The sequence below is a fragment of the Strix uralensis genome, chromosome 3 (genome assembly GCF_047716275.1).
Source record: "Strix uralensis isolate ZFMK-TIS-50842 chromosome 3, bStrUra1, whole genome shotgun sequence".
Lineage (NCBI taxonomy): Eukaryota > Metazoa > Chordata > Aves > Strigiformes > Strigidae > Strix > Strix uralensis.
In genome coordinates this window covers 98214510-98224292 of record NC_133974.1, presented here as the reverse complement: position 1 = coordinate 98224292, position 9783 = coordinate 98214510, and the positions used below count along the sequence as shown (strand labels likewise).

At 43.0% G+C, this 9783-nt stretch overlaps 1 long non-coding RNA gene across 1 annotated transcript; it reads left to right on the top strand.

Moving 5' to 3' along the window:
- Nucleotides 1-3426: 3426 nt before the first annotated feature.
- Nucleotides 3427-9541, top strand: LOC141941856 (uncharacterized). Its single transcript, XR_012628447.1, has 3 exons — nt 3427-3448; nt 4323-4494; nt 9408-9541. It is a non-coding gene; the product is annotated as an uncharacterized LOC141941856 (long non-coding RNA).
- Nucleotides 9542-9783: the final 242 nt, after the last annotated feature.

Sequence of the window (9783 nt, the reverse complement as noted above, 5' to 3'; positions counted from 1 at the left end):
ATTTTATTTTTATTTACAGGGTGACCTGCTTATTGGATGAGGGAAAGGCTGTGGACATTGTCTACCTTGACTTTAGTAAGGCCTTTGACACTGTTTCCCACAGCATTCTCCTGGCAAAACTGGCTGCTCGTGGCTTGGATGGGCACACGCTTTGCTGGGTAAAAAACTGGCTGGATGGCCAGGCCCAAAGAGTTGTGGTGAATGGAGTTAAATCCAGTTGGCGGCCGGTCACAAGTGGTGTCCCACAGGGCTCCTGTTTAACATCTTTATTGATGATCCAGACGAGGGGATTGAGTCAACCCTCAGTAAGTTTGCAGATGACACCAAGTTGGGTGGGAGTGTTGATTGGCTCGAGGGTAGGGAGGCTCTGCAGAGAGACCTGGACAGGCTGGAGCGATGGGCTAAGGCCAACTGTAGGAGTTTCAATAAGGCCAAATGCGGGGTTCTGCACTTCAGACACAACAACCCCCAGCAGCGCTACAGGCTTGGGGAGGAGTGGCTGGAGAGCTGCCAGTCAGAGAGGGACCTGGGGGTGTTGATTGACAGCCAGCTGAACATGAGCCAGCAGAGTGCCCAGGTGGCCAAGAAGGCCAATGGCATCCTGGCTTGTGTCAGAAATAGAGTGGCCAGCAGGGACAGGGAAGTGATCTTACCCCTGTACTCGGCACTGGTGAGGCCACACCTCGATTACTGTGTTCAGTTTTGGGCCCCTCACTGGACACTGAATTACTCGAGCGTGTCCAAAGAAGGGCAACGAAGCTGGTGAAGGGTCTGGAGCACAGGTCTTATGAGGAGCAGCTGAGGGAACTGGGGTTGTTTAGTCTGGAGAAGAGGACACTGAGGGGAGACCTCATCGCCCTCTACAACTACCTGAAAGCAGAGAACTGGGGATGAGTCTCTTTAACCAAGTAACAGGTGACAGGACAAGAGGGAATGGCCTCAAGTTGTGCCAGAGAAGGTTTAGACTGGATATTAGGAAGTATTTCTTTACAGAACGGGTAGTTAGGCATTGGAATGGGCTGCCCAGGGAGGTGGTGGAGTCCCCATCCCTGGAGGTGGGTCGACATAGCGCTTAGGGATACGGTGTAGCTGAGAACAGTCAGTGTTAGGTTAATGGTTGGACTGGATGATCTTCAAGGTCTTTTCCAACCTAGATGATTCATTCTGTGATTCTGTGAAATGACATGGATTTGTTATAACAGAATAAAAATCAAATAAACTCTGAAAAATCCCAAGTTTACAAGTAGTGAGTGTGCTGAGGTGAGGGAATGAGAAAATAGGTCTGCCATGCACAGTAGAGGAACCTCTTCCCAAACATATGAATTACAATGAGAGCAAAATCAAGTTGACACACAGAAGATCCCTGAATGAAATGAGAGTCACAGCAAAAGCACTGGATAGATCATTATTTTCAGTTCCACAAATAAAAGGCTGCAGCTCAGAAAGTGATAAAAAAGAATGAGCATTTATTTGAGAGGAAGGAGATTTTCCAATATTAGAAAAACTGAGCAGAATAAGCAGCAATCTGTTGAAGGAGATTTTCTGGGTAAAGCAGTTTTCACATTTTCCATCTACCTTTCTGTCGTACATACATCTTCCCTTCAGCTTATCTCCCATTTTCTTCATTCAAATCCTTCCCTTAAGTCATCGCTGCAGTACTGCCTAAAGAATGCCTTTACCAATTATTAACAGTGTTACAGTATTATCATAGCCTTAAATCGACGACAGAACTGAGCAGCTTGCCAGGGGAAAAGCAGAGGTAAATGCCAGATGACCATAGCAAAAGAAAGGGAAAGCCCAGTCAGACTAAGTACAAAGGATGAGCTCTGCAAATCTCTCTTCTCATCACATGGTAAATCTTCATTTTTTTATACTACTCCTAGATTTTTTTTTGGTCTCAAGAGCACTGTCTGTGAGTACTTTCTTACCTGATGAATGACCTGATTCAGTGAACACTTTGGCACCAGCATCGGTTTAATCATGCTAGCTCAGGCAAATTCCATGTGAACACAGATAACGCATACATGTAAACACTTTCAAGATCTGGCCTTTGGTTTTAGTATCAAATTATCATACATAATTGAAAGGGAAGCATCTTAAAAGATGGCTCTGGAATGGATTCTCAGAATGGAGGATACACGAAATTGTGTATGTTGGTGTTTGTTCATATTTTCATTAATGACAAATACGTTTGTTAACTACTTGCTGATTTTTCTCTTTGCATGAAGATAGCTGTTTTAGTTGGTCTTTAAATACTGACTCATAAAAGACCCCTACTAAAAGGATTATCCCTGACATACTTTCAACAAAAGAAATAATAGGAGGACTTTCTGACCCACTGCTGTGTGAATACCCAGAATTTTAAAAATAACAATAGCAATGGTAGAACTAATGCATGCAATGGATTTCCAAAGGAAAATGAATATTTTAAAGCACACAAATATAATCTGTGGGAGTAAAGTTCATATTATTTATCATCCATGTTATTAAAAATGGAGAAAAGGAAATAAAAACCCCAGGCAGTTTTGGAAGCAGGACCTTTTTTTAAAAAACCCAATTTTTTTCCATTAAAAATATTCTTTACGCATCTGACATGGCAGACCCATGAGGTAAAATAGGCCATTATAGTAAGAGGATATCTCATTAAGTAAAAATTATTTCTCAAGAAGTAGGAATACAGTCCTGTTCAGAAAAAAGGAAACCAGCCAGCCCCTGGCTGCATCGTTTGTATCAGGAAAGACTGGTTCTCCTGGTGTTGGGAGACATATGCTAAAACATTACTAGCCCAGACCTGTAGGTCATATTTCATGTACTGCAGGAGACAATGGGGAGAGAAGATCCTGGAGAGGTTCCAAGTTGGGAAATGACAGTTACTGCCCAGGGGCCCTCCTGCCCCATCGCAAGATGGGATATAATTGGTCTGAATGTCCTGCTGAGCCCTAGAGTGTCCCCAAGATGGTGGCACCAGCAGCCCCAGATAGCTCACTCCTTTTTGCAACTGACATTAAAACCAACACAAGAGGAGGCTCTGAGAGTCCTCCTCCACAGCCCTGCTAGAACAGGACATCCTTAGGTTTGGGCCTTCTGACAGGGAAAAGGACCTCTGTTTACAACAACTTGACTAGTGAGGGAGCAGGTAGAAATGAATCCTATTAGCACAACTTTCTCCTAGTTGACAGGTATTGAAATTTATCTTTTTGGGGGAAAGGCTGTATCTACACAATTGTCTCAAAACTTTCCATCAGAAGGTTCAGACCTTACTGACTGAAACATGGCTCTATTTATTTGCAGCAGTTTGAACCAGGAAAATGCTCAAACAATCTCAACAACTAATTTCCCATTACAGATAACACTTTCTTCCAATACTGTCTAGGATAGAGGAATTAGTAAGAGGGAAATCTGGGGGAAGAATACTCAATCACCAGTGGGAGAGCAAAAAGCAGTGGAGGTAAGAGCAGTGTGGTGCCAGCCAGACCGGCTTGCCTGCAGCTGAGAAAGTGCCATGCTTGAAGCACAGTTTGCAATTCCCGGGGCATCCCTGCCTCCCCCAGTCATCCCCCAGCTTGCTAATGAGATTCTGGCATCTGTCAGCCCAGTATAGCCCAGCACAAGTTGTTATGGCACGACCTGTCACGGCTGGGTATGGTGTGTCCTGCATGGCATGGCATGGCATGGCACAGCACAGCGTGGCATGGCACGGTCCAGTGTGGGATGAGCTGGGCCACTGTGGCCCAGCACAGCATGGCTCAGTGCACAGCTGCCTGCCCCTCAGCTCAGCTGCACTCTGCCTGGCACCCACAGATCCCATGCTTCCCTGGTCCAGTCCTGGCCCAGCCCCCCCCCTCCCTGCATCCCTCATCCAACTGAAGCTGCCTTTGAGTGCTGCTAAACAGCCTATTTTCCTGAGTCTTGATTCATGTATCTTGCCACTCCAACCATCCAGGCTTTCCCTAATGACAGACACATTTGCACTTTAACCCATGCTATTATGAAATCAATTGTACTGTGCTCGGAAAATGTTCATTACAAAGAAAATTGTAAAACTAACAGAACTAGTGTGGGGCTCCCAGTACCAGCATGAGCTGTGCACACAGCAGGAATCACAAGGCAGGCTTGCCCTGCTTGCTATGCAGAGGGAACCTCTGACGCTCTGTACTGGCCAAATCAGAACAAGGTAAAATCTGTTCATATCTATTAATTTGAGACACCATCTTTATGTATAGCAGTGGCTGTTCCAGATCGAACAGTAGATAATTTGCAATTGCTCTCTGATTTTGCGATTCACCTGAAGTATGACATTATTGATTTTACTTTTACTCAAGCAATTAGCTGAAAATTGGCAATCATCTCATAGATATCTACGAGGTCTGGAAAATAGAAATGGTATGCATTTGGCTCCAAAGAGAAGTCAGAGATTGTAGATTCATCAGCCTAACTTCATGCCTTGGAGAGTTTTGGCATAAAACACCAAAGAATGAATATGTGAGAGCTGAGGTAAGGCACTGATAAGTGTCCACCCCACAGTCTGTCCTTAGACAAACAAGTCTAATTTTCTTCTTTAAAAGGGTAATTAGCCTAGCAAGGAAGGGAGAAATTGTAGCTGCATATATAGAAAATAACCACACTATGCAGTACAGCAGAAAAGTGTATAGGAACAAAAGTATTTTACAAGCTACAGATGAGTCAACTAAATAGTTTCATTCTGGGATGAATGGGTAGGGCTGTCATATTTTAAACAAGGGAAGTAATTATTCTGCTCTACTTGACCCTTTTAAAGACTCAGTTGGAAAACTTTGTCTTGATGGCAGATTTTAGAAAACACAACTTAAAGCAAAGCTTAAGGAATTAGTTTGTTCACTTAAGAAAGAGAAGGTTACGGGTAGAGATTTTAACAATTTTCCAGTGCGTGAATGGATGTTATAAAAATGTAGTGCTTAGCTGTTCTTCATCCTTACAACAGTAACATATTTCATATATTAAATATATATCTTCCTTGCTGCAAGTTAGGCTGATTTATTTTCATCATTTGATTATATAAAGTGCTAAACCAGGTTGTATAGGGATGCTGTATAATTGCCTTCATTGCAGTTTTCCAAGAAAATGGACAAATACCTTTTTGGTTGGTCTAAACACACTTTAGCTGGCTTAATTCATGGAGTTGGACTATACTATCTCCTGAAGTCCTTTCTGGCTCTGCAGTCTTACATTTCAATAATTCTGTTCTAGTACATCTTTCAGACAGAAAACTCTTTGAGGCAGGGTATGTCACCACTGTGTTTGTGCAGTGTCTGAAACAATGATGCCCCATATAGTACATCTGTCTGCATAATTGTCAAGAGAGTAATCAAGAATTAATGCTTCAGATCACAAAAGCTAATGTCATGACAAGTAATACACTGGAAAAGATAAGGCAAATATATCTAGGATATCTAAGTAAGATATGTATTTATGTTTATTTGTTTATGTTTTCTGGTATGGATGCATACAGATACAGATCTTCCCTATATTATAATATCTTAATCTGTATAAGTCTGGGGTTTTTTTGGCATGTGATGCTTTATTATGATTTAACTAACGTAATACCATTAATAATGTTTTTGCAAAGGTTTAGTTTTAATTGGTTGGCATGCTATGGAAAACAAAATTGTTCTAATTCTCCCAAAGTTTCCCTACAACCTTTGATCCACCCACATAAGATTAAAGCTGGGTACAGAAAATTTTCTCATAAAACTTACAAAACAAGAATAGTGTCCCACAGTGTGGAACTTCCGCCAGCTTTCACAGCTCTCCATAAAAAGCAAACCCCAAGCTCTAACCAACCAACCATGAGCGCCCTTAGTCTTACAGGAGGACCCCTTCCCAACACTCAAACAGCTTCCTGCTTACTGCACTCACATGGGGTGAAGAGTACTTGGGTAGGGATGCCTCCTTTACTTTCATCAGATCAGCACATTGAAGCTCCCTGTACTGTATTTTAAAAGAGCCTGGTTGCCACCTCCAGCTGGGCTTCACCTTCTGAATAAGAATGTAAGAAAGTGCTTAGAGCAGAGCAGTTGGAAAGACAGGTGGTGAGAACCTACTAGCCCACAAGGAGAAGAGCAATCCGTCAAGAACTCATGTCAAGCTGTTAAAGTAAGCATGGCCTACCAGGCTTGCTAACCTGGGGATTTTGGCTTTATGAATCCAGATTACCAGATATTGGTTTGTTTTAGAAAAGTTTGCTTGCTTACCTATTACGAGGTAAGTAATTTTAGTGCAGGCTTAGGACAGAGAGTTAAGTAGAGGCGTGGGTGTTTCCAAACTCAGAAATGAAAGGAGTTGCAAAAGTCACACAAAGAGTAGATTCATTGGATACTTGCAGAGACTGTGTAAAGTCCTGGGCCTACACAAAAAACTGTTGGCACAAACGCTGCCGCTCTGACAAGCATGTGAAGCCTAGAGGCTGAACATGAAGAAACCTCATTGAAGAGGTGGAAGCTGCTCTGAGGGGGAAATCCCCACCTCCAGGCAGAAACACAGCTAAGACCAGAGCCTGTGCTCAGAGTTGCAGACTGGCCAGTCAATTGGAGGGGAAGTTTTGCCTGTTTAGAAAGGTGGGATGCATCTGAGTAAATCTAGATGTCAACACCTAAATGTCAAAATCTCGATGTCAACAGGGGTATAAACATGAACTATCTAACCTAGTCTCCCTACACATTCGCTAGACTGCTGCACTACTGCCTTTTTCACTTTTCCTTTGTGGTGATTGTGGTAGGTTGACCCTGGCTGGACACCAGGTGCCAACCAAGCTGCTCTATCACTCCCCCTTCTCAGCTGGACAAGGGAGAGAAAATACAAATGAGTCAAGATAAGGACAAGATCACTCACCAGTTACTGTCATGGGCAAAATTGACTCAACTTGGGGAAATTAAATTATTTTATTGCCAATTAAATCAGAGTAGGGTAATGAGAAATGAAACCAAATCTTAAAACACCTTCCCCCTACCCCTCCCTTCTTCCTGGGCTCATCTTTACTCCCAGATTCTCTACTTCCTCTCCCTGAGCAGCGCAGAGGAACGAGGAATGGGGGTTCAACACATGTCTCTGCCACTCCTTTCTCCTCACACTCTTCCCCTGCTCCAGCGTGGGGTCCCTCCCACAGGAGACAGTCCTCCACAAACTTCTCCAACATGAGTCCTTCCCACAGGCTGCAGTTCTTCATGAACTGCTCTAGCGTGAGTCCCTCCCACGGGGTGTAGTCCTTCGGGAACAGACTGCTCCAGCGTGGGTCCCCCACGGGGTCACAAGTCCTGCCAGGAACCTGCTCCAGCGTGGGCTTCCCATGGGGTCACAGACTCCTTCGGGCATCCACCTGCTCTGGTGTGAGGTCCTCCCTGGGCTGCAGGTGGAGATCTGCTCCCCGTTAACCTCCATGGGCTGCAGGGGAATCTCTGCTTCAGCACCTGGAGCACCTCCTCCCCCTCCTTCTGCAGAGTTCTGTCTCTCACATGTTCTCACTTCTCTCTTCCAGCTGCTTGTTGCACAGCAGTTTTTTTCACCCTTCTTAAATACGTTGTCCCAGAGGCACTATCATCATCGCTGAAGGGCTCGGCCTTGGCCAGTGGCGGGTCTGTCTTGGAGCCGGCTGGCATTGTCTCCATCAGACATAGGGGAAGCTTCTGGCAGCTTCTCACATAAGCCAACCCTGTAGCCCTCCTGCTACCTAAACCTTGCCACACAAACCCAATACAGTGATTCATCACACATCACCTGGAAGTTTGGTGTCTGGTCTGACCTAATCACCTTGTGTTCTCCTTACCATTAGTGGAGAGAAATATCTACTTCCAGACTGTGATTCAACCATCCCATCTTAGATGTGCATCTTACACATCTTCCCCTGGCATGGCTTCTGCAGGCTGGAAACACACAGTGTGAGTGCTCCCCTGGAACTGGGTCAGGAGATGGCTTTGTGCATGGCCAGTGGCTGAAACTCAGACACCCACTGCAGACTGAAATGAGGATCTCAGGGTTTCAGTGGAACATTCAAACTGAACTTCGATGCCTTCTGTGAATTTAGCTCATGGCCCCTTCTTATTCCCTGCCTGACTTGAGAAATAAAACCGGATGTCTTTTAGACTGTAGATGATAGGGAGAGATGTACAGAAAATGAAAGTAAAAGTCATGAATGGATATTTAGATAGTACTGCCGTATTTTGTGCATGTATCAGCTGTCAGACAGTGAAATCAGCTGGCAGTGGGCTGTAGGAGTGGATTTCTAATATGTTGACTGTTACCTCTTCTGAACTTCAGACCTGAGAATATTAATGAAAATCCCTATACCACAAAACAGACTAGGTGCCATAAAGAAAAGTTCCTTTTTCTACTAGTGTTGTAACAAGGTTTTCCAGCAAAGATGAACCTAAAATATTGTATTATGACTTGTAGACTTAGGTGTTAATCAGACAGATAAAGAATAGTAAGTAACACACAAGAAGTTCCTTGAAATTTCATCTGTGGTCCCTGATTTGGTGGGACAGTCTGCATGCCCCTTATGGATCAGAATGCATTGGGGATTCACAGGTGATACCACAAATTCATTCCTGTGAAAACAGCAAGCAGTTTTCTCATGAAAAGCAAAGTAGCATAAGATAACTAGGTATGCAGAGCTAATAAAGTACTAAGACATTTTATGATCAGTATATTATGTACTTGCTCTTGCAACAGTTTCTGTGTTGAAGAAATTTGAGTACAGCGGATGAGCAGCAGATCATATACAGAATTAGATGGGGCTGTCAGTAATCATTTTTGTACCAGTAACAGAGCCTTGGAATTTCAAATAGCTCTTCATACATGCATAAGCATTTGCATATATAAATGTTTGCCAAAGCTATATTCTATTCTGTATATGACACAGGTTTCCCTGTAGAAGAAAATAACCTGATGCATTCTTAGATATTTTTGCAGGTCTTCTAACAACTCTTCCAGTTTGATTTTATACAAGAATTGAGGTAGACTATAATGTTGTAGTTTAAACAGCATTTTTAAATGCATTTGCATAGTAGCTCATGGTAAAATTAATTTTGCTGACATGCTACATGACTTTTCCCTTTTTTAAAATTTTGACCTTCTGGACAGCCCCTGGCATGATGGGACTCTGTTGAGAGTCTTTGGGAAATGTCATGGCACAGAGAATAAGTATCCAGCACAGTGAGGCATAGAGATTAACAATACTAAGCATTTCAAAGTGAATCATACCTTCAAACTATGAAGCTGATTTAAAAATCATAGCATTTTACCACAAATCATTTTGGGAGGAGGGACTTGGCCTTCTTATTTTTGAGCTTTTAGGATTTATGGTTTTCCACCTTTCTCTGTATCTTAAAAGTAGTTAACTTATTTTTTGCCTTTTGTTCCTTTTCTTTTTTAAGATGAAAGCTGAGAGTTTCACAGAACTCTGGAAACTTAAATCAACGGATTGCATTTCATCAAATTCATGCAATTGTGAACAGCACTGGGATCCTAGCTTCTCTCCAACTCAATAAAGACCCAGAAAGGGCAAAACCGTCTGTTTTTTCCATTAGCTTTTCACTTTCTGGAATAAATCTTGGAATAAATGTAGTTCTGATGTTCAGCTCTAGCTCATTTTCCACCACAGTAAATGAAACAGCTTCTGCTGGTTTCAGTGAGAGCTGGGGCTGACCCTCATAAGCGGTGCTTTTTTTTCACACTTCTGTGTTCAGAAAACAGTTCAGTACTTTGTGACATTTCATAACCCACTTTAAATATGGGGAAACTAATGAAAGA